General features: G+C 44.9%; 1 long non-coding RNA gene across 1 annotated transcript in view; it reads left to right on the top strand.

The window, feature by feature from the left end:
• The first annotated feature begins 3542 nt into the window (after nucleotides 1-3542).
• LOC141278766 (uncharacterized) overlaps nucleotides 3543-17291 on the top strand; it is a 365270-nt gene continuing 351521 nt past the window's right edge. The window contains exon 1 of the long non-coding RNA XR_012331953.1: nucleotides 3543-4337. This is a non-coding gene — a long non-coding RNA (uncharacterized lncRNA). The remainder of the gene's footprint in view (nucleotides 4338-17291) is intronic.

Genomic DNA, 17291 nt, shown 5'->3' with positions numbered 1-17291 from the left:
ACCAGGGATCAAACCCGTGTCCCCTGCATTGTCAGGCGGATTCCTAACCACTGCGCCACCAGGGAAGTCCCAAGACGGTAAACTTCTTGAAGGCAGGGATGATTTTGGTTTCCACTGTGCCTGGAATTAACACGAGTTTGTATTCAGAGGGCTTTTTAAAATAAGACAGATTAGCAGACTTCATTTTAATAAAGGAAAAAGACTGAATGAAATCTTCTTCCTCTGTGCATCTGCTTCCCATCTGCAGTTTTTGCCAAAACGACCATTTTTTATCCTCATCCACCACACTTTGGCCTCTTGCATCTGCAGAGTGGAGCAACCGTTCACTAAATGACACCCTAGTGGTATGAGAGTGTTAATGCAACTCATTTATAAACAAGGAAAACACCCCAGCATCATATGGACTATTAACCAATTTCCAATATGAAATGAATGCAAAACATTTCTTAGGGGGGAAAGTGTTTACGAATAAAGATGTATTTTCTTGTTAATGGAAAGATGTCAATTTAACAAATCACACATTTGCAGTGTGACAAATCGTGACTTGGCAGTATGACAGGGGAATGCGTGCAGAAGTTTGGTTTGTCTTCAGAGAACCAAGCACAGGGGGTTTGGAAATGAAACGCGGTTTCCATCTTCGTATCTCTGAATACTGCAGAGCAAAGAGTTAGCAAGGTAGCCGGGATGATCTTTTCTCAATGAGCTTGTGGCTCCCCCGACTTCCCAAGGGGTTGTCTCCATCTGTTCTGGGCCCCAGTGGGGGTAGAAGGGGTGGCTTGTTTTTATGTTTTTGGGAACTAGCAAACAAACCTCTACGTTACTGTGCTAATACCTGGTGAGCCAACCTACCAAGGAAGAATTTTTTCAGGATGGCAGGGCTGCCCTGGGAGAGGGACAAGCTGGGCAGAGAGGAAGGTGTTTCATCAGAAGCCTATCCAGGTGACCCTCCTTGGGCCTCCCCTGTTTGGAAAAAGAAAGAGCTGGAGATTTGAGGGCAGCCAAATGTTTGTGGCTGGAGGCCAGACTTCTGTCTACGAATGTTCCCGTTTGGTGCTCAGAGGAGATTCTTTCCACCTGTTCCTGCCTCTCCCTCCCTGGATGTCTCTGTAGGTCCTGCCTGCTCAGTGGATCCATATACCCATTTTCCTGTGTGTTTGGAGATGGGAAAGACTATTTTTTAAGGAAAGAGAAGTCATGAACCAGAAATCGTTGGTTCAAGACCTAGCTCTGCCACTTACTAGCTGGGTAGGATGGGGATCAGAGTCTTTCCCTGAGCCTCTGTTTCCTCACCTCTAAAACAAAAATAATAATAGCTTCCTAACAGGGTCCTCATGAAGAGTGGATGAGCTAGTGAACGTGCAACCAATTTTTAAATGAACACGTCTCACAGATGTACACACACCACCAATTTGGGCAGCTAGAGGGTGGAACCACTGACTCTGCTCTTGGAGGGATGTGTGATATGGTCATGTAAGAGCAGTGCTCTGATGGGCTCAGTTAGATCTGGATGTGAGAGATAGGTGAGGGGGGTGGTCACAAAGTTTGGGTTCACTTCCCAGTACTTTGCCACTGGGTGACCTTGGCAAGTTATTTGGCATATCTGAGCCTATTTCCACATCTTTGAAATGGGTTTAAAGAGTCTCGATTCTTCCAGGATTGTTGTAAGGAATAAACCTATTCATTCAGCAAATAGGAAAGGGGATCACAGACACAGAATTAACTTTCCTTGGGGTGGAGGTGGGACCTGAGGGGAAACCAGGGAAACAGTAAGTGGCTGTAGGAATAGAATGTAAACTTGAGATAAAATGTATATGAAAAACACCTTACAGACTAAATCTCTATAGTGCTCTGTGGAAATATTATCTAAAGGACCTATTTAGACAGGAAGTGTAAGTAAGAAATCCCAGGCATTGGGCCTCATTTCTATTTTCCATTCCCTTTACGTTTAATATTGATAAGCGTGAGACTGCAGGGGGTTAAAAGGCGGGACGGCATGAAAACTGTTTCCCTCTTTCTCCCAGCCTGCAGATCCAGGAAACAATAGAAGGAACGATGGAGGAAAAGCCCCTCTCTTCAATATTGGCGAGATCAGCACTAATTTTGATAAGCGAATAGAATTTCCGTGGGCCTAGTACTCCTTAAAAACTACTGTATTTTTGAAGCCAGGTCAGTCAGCATTGTTTGGATCTGAAGTTAGTACATTAAATTTCATCTCTCGGTGTTCTTTCTGCCATCATTTTTTAGAAAAAAACATCTTTTTCCCGTTTATTAAAATCTCTAGTGGCCAGTGTGATTAGAGACCACTGATTTGAAACACCATTCTTCACGAACCCAGGAAAGAGGATGGTGACCTATTTCTTTTAAGATCATTTGACATATCTTTGAAAAATAAGTTAATCTCAGAAAAAAGAAAACAGGTATTTAACCAGAAATCTAATACGTTTTCTGAATTGCTACTAGGAGCAATGCCATTTGCAGGAAAACAGAAGCTGTCTTTCTAGAGAGATCTTTTTCTATTGCTTTATTTTCCCTCTGAAATCATGAGCCGACGTTTGTGACATCACTGGGTTGCTGTGGAAATGTTGATTTCACAGAGGATTTCGACCTCAAGTGGGGAATTTAAAAGAGGAAGTGTGGAGTCTTGGAAAAGCACGATTGGTTTGAATAAAAATGGGCAGCATTTGGAAAAAGGATTCAGAAAGAAAACAGTATAAATTGTCTATAACAGGTTGTTTCAAGTTGTCCTGGAAGGATTCAAATACTTGTAGGAGCACCCTACACCGATACGCGGACTTTTATCTGAATTTTACCTACTATGAATATCTATAAAAAGTTGGGGGGAGCAGGTAAGGAATGGCTTTTTGCAGAAAAAATCCTCTTGGATATTCAATTACTAAAATTGAGAGAAAGCTTTGGTCCTAAAATACCATTTGGGGGCGGGGGTTATCAGTTTACAGTTTTATAGCATGTAATAGACTTAAGGAAATAGCTCCATTTAAAGAATTGTGACTCAAGGGGCCTGAATTTCAGTGCAGAAGCTACAAAATCCTTCTACGTTTTAAACTGTTAAATCAACAGAATGCCAAACTAGAGCCTTTCTTCCTGCTGGGGCAGTATTGTCCCCTAAATCCACTTTCCAGTTCTCTCAGCCTAGCCTAGTTTGATGTAGCATTGACTTAGCTTAACTACAGCAAAAGGAAGTGGGTTTGCATTTGGGATGGGAGGAGGCGGCCACGGGTGTGTGTGTGTGTCGGCGTGTGCGCGCGCGCGCGCGGGAGACGTGGAGCACCGGGAAAGGAAAAAAAACCCATTGAGACGTAGCAACTGTGTGAAAATAATTTCCCCGTGGCTGTAAGAGGGGTCCCTGCACGGGAAAGCAATTTTAGGAATTAAAAAAAAAAAAAAAATCTTCAAAGAGGGTGTGAGGAAGGCTGGCCAGGAGGGTGCGGGGCGTAGCGGGGGACAGGTGCCTCCCCGCCGGTATCTTTCTTTCCCAGTCCAGGCTTGGGGCGACCCCCTCCCCACCCACCCACCTGCCCGCCGCCGCATCCGCGCCCCCTGCAGTCCCGGGGCCCGCACAGACCCGCGGGGAGGGTTGGCCGCCGGCCTGGGGGGACTGCAAAGGTCTGGCGGCGAGGGCTTATTTAGTGGCCGTGGCTGTAGTACAGGCTGTCCCCGGCAGCCGGCGGAGTCAGCGCACCCACGTGACGGCCCCGGCTCTCCAGTGAGCTCCCCAAACAGACGCACACCCAGCCACACGCGCGCACACACACACGCACGCACCCCCGCGCGCACACGCCCGCCCGCTCTGCCTCTGCGCCCTCCATCCCGGCTCGCTCATTCTCTCGCCCTCTCGCTTCCCCTGCGGTCTCTCGCTCTGCGCGCACACACCACACACACGCACACGCACACACACGCGCGCACACACGCAGCCGGCACAGGCGGCGGCGGCGGCTGCTCAAGTCAGGACGAACCTCTCTAGGTACCGTCTTGAGAAGGCGGCGGCGGCGGCGGCGGCGGCAGCGGCAGCAGCGGCAGCGGCAGCCCGAGCATCCCTCCTCAGCCGGAGAGGGAGCACCGCCGAGAGTTTCCGTTCCCTTTGCCGTTCCCTTCCCCCTCCTTTTCTTTATTTTTCGAGAGAATTTCTTCTTCGCTTATTGGTTTAATTTGATTTTGAAAATTTTTGGTTGCTTTTGTGTGTGTGTGTGCTTTTTTTTTTTTCCTTTCCTCATTTTATTTGCATCCAGAGCATGGCGGGCTGCGGGCTGTCGAAAGACACCTTCTTCTCTTCCTTCTTTTACAACTACGGCTCCTCCTGGGAAACCCCTTCCAACCAGGTAAGGGGTGGCTCGGTGCCGGTCGGCGTCGCGCCCCGTGCCCCCAGCCGTGCGCTCACTTGGCACTCGGCGGGGAAGCAGAGGCTCGGGAGGGGGTGGGGAGGCTGGGGGGGCCAAGTGGGTCGCACCGTCTGGGTCTGTGCCAACCGGCGAGAGGAGGTGTCCGCCTTCCCCCAGCACTAGCTTTCCAGTCTCCAGGGTCTGTTGCGTCCCTCCCTTGTGCAATCTACCATCCAGACCTCTCCCCACCCCCCGCCCCAACCTTCCAGCCCAGCGGGAACCCGGGAGAGAGAGGTAGGAGCCGGCACGTTACCCCGAACAACTCCAGGCAAAACCAGGGAACTCGAGCGCAACCTTCCCCAAGTCGCCGCGGGCGCCGCGCCCCTGTGCGCCCGGCGCCTGCCCGCCCTCCAGTTGCGCCGAGGGGCTGCGGAGCTCTGAGTCCCCCGCGACGTGCTGTTCCCCCTCCACTACCCCCCGGGCTCCAAGCCACCTCTTTCCCTAAAATGGCTGCAGTCTCAAGTGGAGGCGTCCCCTGACCCCGAGGAGGAGGGGGGCAGAGTGGATGCTCCAGTGCCCGTGACCCCGAGCCTCCCCCGGCGCGCACAAGCACCCCACAAACACACTTAACTTTGATGACAGTGCAATGCAGTCCGGCTGCATCGTGCCCTCGACGCTCCCCGCCGCCGGCCTCGAGGTGTGCTTGTCGGTGTGGCTCGGGGGGCGCGGAGGAGCTGGGGGTAGACGCCGGAAGGGGGGGGCGTGGAAGGAGATGGGTGTTAGTGGGCCACTGGTAACCTGGAGAGACAGGCATGTGCTCAGGGTCTAGGCGTTCAGAAGCTATTCCGGGAGCCAGAGCGAGAAAGAGAGGAAAAATGCCTTTTAATTAAATAACTGTTGTAGTCTGCTGCCCCCACCGCTTGTTTGGTGAAAGTCTACAGGCATCTGTCATCTCCAAACTACACGGGGAAGTGGAGCTGGAGTCGAGGGAGAGGAGAGTGTGAGTGTGTGTGTGTGTGTGTGTGTGTGTGTGTGTGTGTGTGTGTACGCGCGCGAGTCCAGGCTGGGGAAAGTTGGGGCGGGAGGCGAGGCGAAGGAGCAATGGTGAAAGGCAGCAGCAACTCGGTGGGCGGTCCGGGGCGCGGGGGATTCCCGGGCCCAGCGGAGCCAGCGCCGCGGGGGGAGCAGGCCGGCGGGGTTTGGGGGGCGTCGAGGAAAAGAGCTCTGTTCTGCCCGGCTTGCCCAGCCGCCGCGGCGTCTCTCCTCCTCAGCTAGCCCGCCCGCCTCGGCCGTTAGCCGGGCTGCCCGCCGCACTCGCCGGCTTTGGCGCGCTCCTTCCTGGGCCCGGGGCGCAGCGCGCTCCTGCGAGCTCCCGGCAAAAGAGCCAATACCCCAAAGCGAAACAACAGAAAAATGCGCTCCGCCGCCCCCGCAACACCCCCAGTTTCCAAGAAACTGAGACTGCCGAACTAGTAATCGCCGGGCCAAGACCTCGCGTCTCCGGCGTGGGCTCTCCAGAAAGCGCCGTGGCCATCCGAGTGAATAATACAGCAGGGCGGCCCGGGAGCCTCGGAGAGGCTCCTGCCGCCGAGACAGCATCAGCGGGAGACGGCGGCGAGCTCCGGCCAGACCGGCCGGCTGCCGCCGCGGGTGGGGGCGTCTGGGCCGCTCCCCGGAAGCGTGCCGGCAGCTCGCCGGGTGCGGAGCTCTGGAAGGCGGGGGCCGCGGTGTGGGGGAGGGGGGACGACGGAGGGGGCGGGGTGGCGGCTTGAACTGGGGGTTCAGGCAAGGCAGCCGAGAAACGGGAGGCCCCGCTGGGAGTAGAAACTTGCAGGAACTGACGAGGGGGTCGGGCGGGCGCTGGGATTGGGGAACTGGAGGGGTACTTCGGCTGAACGAGGCAGGCGCTGGGGGCTTTCTCCAGACCACCCTGCCTCGGGTGCTCTCCGTGCCTCCCGGCGCCGGCTCCGGATTGCCGAGAGCCAACAATCCCTCTGGCTCGGCAAACTCCAGCTCTCCAGGAGCGGGCGTCCGCGCGCCTGCGCGCGCGCGCGCGCCTGTGTGTGTGTGTGTGTGTGTGTGTGTGTGTGTGTGTGCGCGCGCGCGCGCGTGTGTGTGTGTGAGATTGTCGATGAGTCAGAAACCAACCCCAGCTGGTCTTTGAGGACCGAGAGGTGTAGGAAAGGCTTGAGCCACTCACCCCGCACAAGCCGGGGCGGGATTAGGGATTCCTTGGCAGCGCCGCGCCCCCGAGTCCGGGAGTCAGCTGCGTTAGGATAAGTTTCTAGGCGCGTACCTCCGACCTGCACCTCTGGGCCGCGAAACTCCCGCACTTTGTTTACCTCCCAAGGGAGAGAGAAAGGAGATTTGGGTGTAAGGAAGCTCACAGAGATACAGCTTTACAGCGATGGGAGGTTTGGCAACATCTTTTAACGAGATAGGAAGCAAGTCGTTTGAGAGCCTTTAAAAGCGAAGGGCTACGGCCCGATTTTGCAAGACTGGCAATCACGTGCAAACTCCTTGGAAACCAAAGGAGGTGGGCGAGAGGGAGGGGTGCGGGCAGGATTGGAGTAAAGGAAGGAGAGAACCAGAGAAGGGGCGGGGGTGGCGTTTTAAAAAGAGGAAAACTATCGGTCTCTTCGGGTAAAGTTAGTTTAACTTGATTTGGAAAAGCGTTTTCCCAAAAGGCAAGATCTGTCTTCTAGAAAGGGAGACTCATGTTGCTAAGAAAATCAGAAAGAATTTCTGACAAAGCAGCTGGCGCTGCTCTGTGGAGGATGATTAGCTCACAGGCCGGTACCGGGTGGCGTGCTACTCTTAGTGCAGTGACATTGTATGGTGGGGAAAGGGAGATTATTTGAAATATTGATTTCTTCTTCCACTGGTGCGGTATGAACTTTAAGATAAAGTACAGAAACAAATGAGAGATGTACATCATTAGAGAAAGGTGCCCTCAAAGTGCTACCGACGCTTTAATCTCTGGTGGTAGATGCAGCCAGGCAGTGGCAGTGAGTCTTACCAGGACTTGCGGCTTCCATCGCGGCCCTATCACCATGTTCAGGGATGAAGAATATATAGGTATAAGGACCTAGGTTCTTATCGATCGCCAGTTTGCATTTCAGCATTTGAGCGTGGTTAAATGACTAAGAAACCTGCTCCTAACTGTTCCTTAGGAGAAAAAGCATTAATTAAACAAAGGCAACCCCAACTCTCATCTTGGACTCTGGGCAGGGCTGCTAGAGGGAGGCCTGGGCCAAATTTGAAAGAGTGAAACTTATTCATGATTTTTACCTGAATCGCTGCCCAAAAGCTTACAAATCTTCCATTCCCTAAAAATAGCAATGCTCTTCAAATACAATTTGTTTACTCCACCTCAATTAAAAATAAAATCCTATTCCTAGTGTTAGAAAGTGCTTATGAAGGTAAGGGTTCCCTGTACAAAAAAAAACAAACAACCTTTTTATTTCTAGATCAATATGATATGCTCTCAACATCTAATACCATGTAAAAGAAGCCTTTTTACAACATCAGTAGAACGCAGGCATGTCTCCCTAAGAAGCTCTTTTCCTGGAATCACAAGGCAGTTTGATTACTTTCATTTTCACAAGAAACATGATTATGACACCTCTGGTGATAAACAAGCAAGTGAAAAAACTAATGGAAATGGGGGTTCTTTATACAGAGACCTGGAAATTTGGAAACGACTGGTGCCTTTATTCCTTACTAAACACAAAAACAGACCCAAAAAACCCAAACACGAATCATGGCTGACTGGAAGGTTTTTAGTTATTCTGTGACATTTTATCATTAAAGCAGGGGGAGGGTGGATTGGGGTGATTTTTTGGGAGAGAACCCAGTGTGTATTAGAGCCGAATATGTTACCATTTAAAAACTGGGAAATTCCATCTTATATCTGAAGGGACCATGTTGCAGAAATTTTGCACCCACTTGCCAATGTGCAAAACATACCATAGTGAGAGGGGGGCGGGGAGCATCTGCTTAGGTGGAATTTATTTCTTCAATTCGAATGAAAACCCCAATTAAAGTGCGTATACGAAATGTCTCTGATTTGGCTCAGCGCAGCAGACAACAGACCATTCTTTAATTTACAGTTTCACGCCTAGGGATGGCAGTAGTGCAAGCTTCCAGAACCCAACTCTATCTTTTTATGTTGTGCTTTTTCAACCTGCGAGTCTCTCCTATAGTTGTCGAAGCTTTCCGTCTCCATCAGGAAACTACGCACTGGTCATTACTGCTTGCAGCTGGGACCTGGGTCACCTTCTTAGCTGTCCCTCTGTAAGCCCAAATTGAAGCAGGCCAGGTCTGTATGATATTGAAGTAATCAACTGAAAGTGAAAAATGAAGCCAATTAGCTGACTGCTTGGGTGTCCACAAGGCCAGCTATCTGACTTTATTCACTCGATTGACCAGTTCTTTGGTTACTGGGTCTAGCTTAAACCTGAGTTCGTGATAAAGGCATCACCAGCAGACTCGACTCTGCCTTTAACAGTTTTTCTTTCCTAACCCCCTCCCCCTGCCACTCCCTCAAATTTGCCAGACTAGAAATGGAAAATGGCATCCTTATAAGGACACACACTCTCTTCTCAGAGTAGACAGTGACTGTTTTGAATTCAGCCCTGGACTTTTGTTAGCCAAGACCTATAATTCTTTGTACTCACTCTATCTTTTCAAGCAGGCTAGACGTTTCAGTGCAGAAGCATTAATGGATTTGGGTAAGTTGTTGAACGCTGTGCTGACTGCCTATTTTTTGGGGGGGGTGAGGGGTAGGGCTTGGCACTCCTTCCATGAATATAGATAGCCAAAGCAGAAACAGTCCGCTGAGGAGCACTTCTTTTCCATCCAGTCCGAGTACCGTAAAGAATTCAATACTTTTCCCCCTCTTTTCTGGGTATTTCATAATTCTTAAAGTGGTAACACTGCTTGGATCCATGGAGATGAGCCAAGACTTGGGACCGTCCTCCGTTTACAAGGTTGTTAGGAAGCCAGTATCTTAAAGCTGGGAAAATATAAACTGGGCTTCTTTGTTTAAAAACATTTTAATTTCCCTGAAGGTGAGTGTATGAACTGCAAACTAGTTTTTAGGTGCATTTCTATATATTTACTTCAAATACATTTTAGAAATCTACCTCTAAATCCAGCTCACCTTATCCCAGTTTTTCCAACATTGGGTTTCTCCTAGGTAGACAGAAAAGTAAAAGAGACTTGGATTTGTTGTGGATCTTCCAGCAAGGGCAGCTTCTTTAAGGTACAAGCTTGAAAGTCTTGTTCTTTTTTCTGTATAAAGTGTTGTTACCCTAAAACTTGGGAACCAAAGTACAGTGACAATAGCTACGATTGATTAACGCTGTTCCAAATTAAAAGTCTGTGACTCCTTTAATCTCCACAACATATGAGCTAGATACCTTTATTATTGTTCCCATTTTATAGATGAAGAAGATAAGGCACAGAGGGGTAAGTACCTTGCCTCAGACCTCAGTGCTAATTAGGGGCCAGACTGGGACATCCTCCAGGCAGTCTGGTTTCAGAGCCCAGAGTCCCCCTTACTCTTTCTCCACACTAGACTTGCTCTCCAGTACAACAGAAAAATGCTGTGTGGCCACAGGTACGTTTCTAGCAAGTTTGTTATGTTGTCAGTCATTTGCCAGCTTCATGAAATAATGAATAAATCCTTTGCTTGTCCAAGTTTGCTTATTTTTTCCCCCCCTGGTTATTTATGTAACCAGGTATAATTCTGTTTGGGAATGAGTTGAAGTCTTTCGTTTTGGCGAAATCAGCCTTAACTACCTGATGCTTTTTTTTTGTTTCTTGGTGATGGACTAAATGTTCGAGTTTACCATTCTTTTCGGTTTGAATGGTTCATCCAGGTTGAGAGATAGAGAGGGTCTTCAGATTGCCAGCTCCCAACATCAGATAATTACGAGTTAGTGGAGGGCTCGTTCCAAATGTATGTGGGCATCAGGAAGATAACACTGTACAGAAGGAATGTAATTTTAAGGTACACGAATAGAATAATTTTTATAAATAATCATTCAGATACACCAAGACCGTAGCTTGTATAGGTATAGGTATGTGTATGTATGTATATATATATATATATATTTGAGGCATAACTCACTCTCCTTTTATAAGCAAACTTATATCATTTTGGGTTTGTTCTGTATATAGCTGTGTTTGTGATTTAGACTGAGATTTACCTTTCTCGTCATGGCGACGTTATAACATGTGTCTTCTGTACCAAATCACGCACCTAACATTTATGTCCATCACGAACTAATGCCTTTTAGTGGTTCATCACTTGTATCGTGATCTTCTAAAATACAGTTGTGGGAAGGGGAGGGAACACATTAAATGTCAGTAGTTACAGCAAGACAGTCTCAGCGAAGAGGGCAAAGAGTCTCTGTCTAGTTGCACGTTCCTGCGGCCCTAGTGGAAGTGTAAAAGTGCTGGGTTTGCATTGGAATGAGAATGGGGTCACCTACCCTTTGTAGTCATCATCAAGGAAGCAGAACTTCCTTCCAGAGAGAGAGAGACCGTAGGAAATCAATGATCACACTTTGCCACCGGAGAGGTAAATGTGGACAGCAGACGGCATTAAATGAAAGGACAGCAGAAAAGTGATTTACTCAAGACGGCAGTGTGACTTTTTGGTCCTTTCAAACAATTCACATTTTTGACATAATTATATTAACATCTTTCTTTCTTTTGGATTATATTTTTTTAAAAAAATGGGGAAGAGAAAGTACCGTTGGGTGCTGTTACTGTCTTTCACTTGAAGATAGTTACTTAAGGAAAGCAGTGTCCGGGATGTGGAACCACATCTACCCTCCCCTTCTTTTTTGGTTAATAAGAATCGACCTGATTTATTAAAGTTACCGGACTTCTGTTTGTTTGTTTGTTCCATGTATTCCCTGACATAGAGGGGAAGCTTGCCCAGGCTCACCTTGACAAGAAGGTGCTGCAGAGGGGTGCTTATATGGGAGAGGCACGGAGAAGGGGGGCTATCGCTGGGGTAAAGGGCAGTGTGGGCGTGGAAGCTTAACGACATACGTAGATGCAGGCGTGCGGTTCTAATACCCTGGCCCTTTTTAGGGTGCGCTTCTGATTTGGTGCGCTTCTGATTTCTTTGTGAGCACATCTTCCTGTAGATTTGAAATATCCAGCTGCAGGTCGTAGCTATGGGGCAAAGAACGTCTGGCTTATATCTGGGAGAAGACAAAAAATCCATGTAATCTCTTGCCTGAAAGCGTGTTAGAAAGTGTGTTAATTGTGTGACGACGAAACCAAACAAGCCAAAAAAAGCACAAACAAAAAGAAAAAGGACTTTAACCATCACCCCCTACCACATTTTGCTCCAATTTATTATTTCCAGTAGCAGTTCAGTCCCTAAAGTTAACAATGAATGATTATGATTCTGTAGTTTTGTTTACAGCATAAATTAGCATTTTGTTTTCTGTTACAGCTTTTGAATGAGGAATTATAATGTATAATTTGCTGAAAATAGATGTTATCATCTCTTAGGATGAGAACAACCCCATAAACTTGAACAAATGATAAAAATGGAATCAATTACATTTCAAATGGAAGTAGTTTACAAACCTCCAAATACAAAGTGGCAGTAGTAGCTGGTTATTGTAACAAATAATTAGTTTTTTTAAACAACATTTATTGAATTCCATTGATGATTTGGTAATTGTTCACAGTCGACTGTAGCCCTCCCTCTTCCGAAATGAAATGTGGCGTGGAATGACTGCATCTTACGGACTGCAGGTCGCTTCATTATTCAGTGTTGCAACCAGAATGTATATTTATTTGCAGATGTAACCTTTCTGAGTAATAAGAAGACATCAAATTGACAAAAATGATGCCACCAAGGCTGGTTGGTGGCTTAAGATAAACACCCAAGGGCTCATGAGTGAGAGTGTTTTCAGGTTGCAAAGAAAGAAAAGAAGTATATTGTCAAAATGGGTGTGTGTGAGTGTGTTCTGAAGGGGGCAACATTTTAAATAATTTATCAAATAGATGAGTCGTATTTTTACATCAGCAAGAATTCATTTCTCTGTCCCACTCCCATGACTGTCTTTCCCATAATCCTTTCCATCCTGAGTTGTCATCGTTAATGTGTAAGTTTCACCTCCCCTTCCTACCACTTAGGAAGCTCCCTGTGGGAAGGAAGAGTGCCTTCTTCAGTTCAAGATCCCTCATCATGCCTGGCCTGTAGTAGACAGACAGAGGTGTTGGAAAATGTCTGAAATTTCAGAAAACTTTTATACCGTTATATGTGTCCCTTCGTTTATTCTTATTTGTTCCATCTCTTAGGATGATGAGGACAATTCTACAGTGTCATTTTTGAAAATGGGAATTTGACTTGGAGAGTAAATGAATCCTGCTTTCATTTAAGTGTCCCCAGGGAAGAAGATGATTGGTTTACTGTAGGCTCACTAGACCTCTTAATTTTTAAAATGAAAAATTATGAAGTGTATACTTAAATTAATAAATTCAGAAAGGATAAAGGAGGAAAAGTGGGAATCTGAGGGGTTGTAATTTTAATTTTAACTTTTTATTTTTTGGTAACTTCTACATGCTGAGTGGATCATTCATTTTTGATTATTTCTAAAAGATTAATCTATTTCTTTAAAGTTAATATGCAAAGAAATATGTTCAACATCACTTTATTTTTAGATCCCACGATTTAGTCTGAAACAAATCAGTGGTGCATTATAAACACACAAGAATGTATCTAATGACAGGAGTCAGGCTGAACAGATGCTAAAAAGGATGCTTCTGGTGAAGTTGAGGGAGCTGCAGGAGGGGACGGAAAAAAATCTCTAGAAGTTGGAGGGCTTGTGAGGTGAACACTATAGAGACTTTTCACCCATCAAATATGTGTTCGTGCAGTTCAGAGCGGAAGGGACTCCATTTGCTTCTGCATAAAAGTAGGAATGATGACATCCATCCCCTAGAATGGTTGTTAAGATCAAGTGAGACCTTGGACCTGGGAAGACCTTTGCTCTTGACTAATAAAGAGCTGAGTCAGTGTTAGGTCTTCTCCATCAATCCTCAAATATTTATAGAGTACCTACTGATGTGGCAGTCCAGCAGTGTGCCTGGTGCATAGTAGTCTCGATACATTAGACTGAGTCGATAATAATAGAGTTCTTGCATTGAACACTTACTATAACATTCCAGAAACCTTTTAAAGTGCTTTACATAGAACAACTCATTTTGTCATCAGAATAACCCTAGAGGTAGGTACTGTTATCAGTGTTGCATATTACCCTTTACAAATGGGCCGAGGCACAGAGAGGTGAAGTGACAACCAAGGTCACACAGTCAGTAAGTGGTAGAGTCAGGATCTGTATCTATCATGTCTGGCTTCCGAGCCCATGTTTTAATATTAGCCACCATGCTAGGCTGCCTTCAGGTGGACGAACCGATGGGTGACAGGGAAATCAAAGATGGATAAAACCTGCTGCCTTCAACATGGGTGTGGGTTTCAAGTGGAACCTCACCTCTATGCAGAGAAGGTTAGAAAATGGGTAGTGCTTTAAGAAAGCAGTGGGTAACAGTGCAGTGGTCATTTGGATGATGGGGAGTTTCCTTTTGGAAATCACAGAAGATTTTAAAGAGGCAGTGACATTTGCTTTGGGCTTTGGAAAATGGGGAGAATTCGGGTAGATGAGAATGAGGCAGAGGGGGCATTCCAGGCAGAAGGAAAGCGCAGAAGGAATTTGTCAAGGAGTAGTTGTCCAAGATTGTTCTTTTTTTTTTTTGTCGATTGTTTTTCATTCAACCAAATTTATTGAGTACCTACAATTCATTGTGCTTATCCCCACCCTCAAGGAGCTTTAATTTAGTGGGAGAGACATAGATCACATGACATATATATAATATATATTATATATAAATTCTTTTGTATCCGTCTCCATGTGTTTATACATATCGTCAATCTATCATCTATTTGTCTGTCCTTCCTTCCTTCCATCCGTCCAGCCATCCATCCATCCATCCATCCATCGATCTATCCATCATCTCGTTCAAATTGTGTGAAGTACCAAGAAAGAAAAATAAAAAATGTTATATAGAGAGAAGAACAGGTGAGGGGGCAGGGTCTGCCCTACTCATTGTTTCAACTTTGGAAGTTTATAAAGGGTCTTCCAAGGGACGAGTTTACAGTCCTCCCACCAGCAGTCCCCCTCCCTCTCTCTTGCTTAGCATAGGGACAGAGCTAGCAGAGGTGGGATCATGTGAGTTAGTAATCTAAATAGGGGAGTTGCTTTCAAACTTAGTTGAGAGTTAAGATCTTTGCATCATTTAAAATCTGCTCTGTTGACAATGTCAAGAGAACAGTTTAATTAGTAAATCAAACGTAAAGTTTTATTTTGGATCTTATTGCACTTTAATGGATTGCTAAACATTTTCTGGATTAAAATTAGTCATCCGAGCTAGAAAGTGACATAGCCTCTGAAGTTGGGGACACGCTCTGAGGCCTGTGCAGCAGTGCTAATGAAATTATTTACTTCTTTCTTTTTGTGATGTCAGACTAAAAGGGTTACATAGCGTTGGGAAAAGAGCCAAAAAAAAATTGTAAAGGGGAATGGAATCATCTTTACAATGTTTGTCGAATGCTTGTTTTTTAGGAAGTAGGACTCCATTGCTAATTGATTTTGTGACCCTGCTAGTAACAGTTGCATTAGAAATAGTTTTAGGATTATTTTCCCCAATGAAACTGGCCTTAAAGAACAAGTTTCTAAAACAAAACAAAACAAAACCAAACAGCAACCCCTACCCCCTCCAAAAACCAATAGGTTGACTCCTGTTTATGTGCATTAAAATAAATACTGGTTCATTTCCCCCAAATTTTGGCCATATTCATTCTTTTACTGTAGTAGTAAAATTGAGTATGATGATATTTTGGGGAATGTTTATAAAGTGCTCTCTTAGTCACTATCATTATGGTGGAAGGAGAGCTTGCCTTCTGAAACCATTTTTTTTTTACTACAGTAGCATCGAATACCCACCGGAAATAAAGTAAATGTTAAATAAATATGCATTATACTCATTTAGGTAGTTCTTTTTTAAATGCTTGTGACAGTGATATTAAACATTTGCATTGTGGGGTTGACGAAATCTTTATTAAATCTCTGCCTCCTCTGTAACTGATTCTGTCAAGTGATCTCTGAGAGCATCTCAAAAAAGCATTAAAAAAAAAAAAGCATAGACTGAGGTTATTTTAGGCTAATAAGTCTTCCCCAAGCATTACTTAATTGTTTAAATAAAGTAATTAGAGAATGTCCTGTAATATGAGAGCCTTTGAAGATACTTGAATATCCCTCTTTTTGGGAGAATTTTGGGAAAATGCCTGATCTTATATTTGGGTATATATGGTATTTAAGAAGTCGTCATAAATAGAAAGCGCTCCTTGAATGCTGTTGTTCTTATTAGTTCTTTTATATCTGTTGTATTTAAATAGTTACAGCTTTTTCTTAGTTGATTTATAAATGCCTTGAGGTTTTTTTTAAACATCATTTGCATGACTCACATTAAATACAGTGCAGGGAACAAAATAGGTGCTAAAATCTTTATTGATCATTTGAAAAGAAAAATAACGTTTGACTCCTTCTGGGAATACACAGGTATCAGCAGCCCCTGTTTCAAAAAGGATTAGAACATGGAGGTAGGAACATTCCTTTAAGCACCAACCCAAAAAGGACTTTTGCTAAAAAGGGAGTTTTCTCTTCAAAATTAGGACAAATACTTCTTTTGTTCTGCATTTTTAAGAATAGGGAATACTTTCTTCTTTTATACTTTACTACTTAATTTAAAAAATATATTTAAACCTGATTTCTAAGGTACTGTTTTAGAATATCATATACTAGGAAACTGATAAAAGCATATTATTAATTTTTCTTATTATAGATATGATACATTTTCATTTTGGAGACTTTTCTTAGAAAGGCTCAGAAAAAAGAGGAAAATCAAAACCATACATAATGCAAACATCTAAAGGTAATCACAGATACCACTCTAATGGATATCTTTCGGGTCTTTGTTTTAGGCCTACATAGTATTTCATTTTTACATTGGAATCACGTGTAAGCAATTTTATAACCTGATCTTAGCCCAATAAATCATAACTAACTTGCCACGTAATATTTCATATGCTTCTATATCCCTTTTAATGTCTCTGCAGTATTCCATTGTATGATTATAGGACCATTTATTTAACCATCCTCCTAAATGTTGGGTGTTTAGGTTGTCACCAATTATGACTAAACCTGGGGCATATCTGTGATTATTTCTTCAGGATCATACCCAGTAATAGAACTGCTGAGTTAAAGGGCATACAAATTTATACGACTTTTGTGTTAATTGTTTCTTAGAAGAGATGTACCAACTTATACTCCCAGCAGCTACATGTCAGATGGAGGCTATTAGGAGACGAACCTCGTATTACAGTCTTTTCTTTGTCCATTTGAAAACTTCAAAATAAACCTTTATAATGACCTTATCGGTCAAGAGGTCATGCTTATATCAATTATGACCTTCTTTCGTCTTTAGTTTTTCAAATTCTTTGGGCCGCTAGAATAAAACGCTAGATCCAAGCAAATAGTTTACGTCAAGAGTTTAACTCTGGTTATCAAATGAGCATTTTTTCCCTCTCTTTCCAGGGCGTATTATCTCTACAAAACCTCCTGGCTTATGTTCTGTTGAGACCTATGGAGAGAAAAATCTTTCTTGTTCCACTCACAGAACTACTTAAACTTCAAACCAAGGAGTAAGTCTGGACTCTAAGCAGTATCTCTGGTCATTCCTGAGATACTTCCAAGGGAAGAGGAATGTTAACTATATAATAAGGCATCGTTATTGCTGGTCTGGTCTGGACCCAGATCTGACAAATCTTAGAGATATTTGTGCAAATAAAAACTTATACAA

The sequence above is a fragment of the Tursiops truncatus genome, chromosome 5, assembly GCF_011762595.2.
Source record: "Tursiops truncatus isolate mTurTru1 chromosome 5, mTurTru1.mat.Y, whole genome shotgun sequence".
NCBI classification, from domain to species: Eukaryota; Metazoa; Chordata; class Mammalia; order Artiodactyla; family Delphinidae; genus Tursiops; species Tursiops truncatus.
Note: the sequence above shows the minus strand (reverse complement) of the source record. Positions and strands in the feature narration are given on the sequence as shown.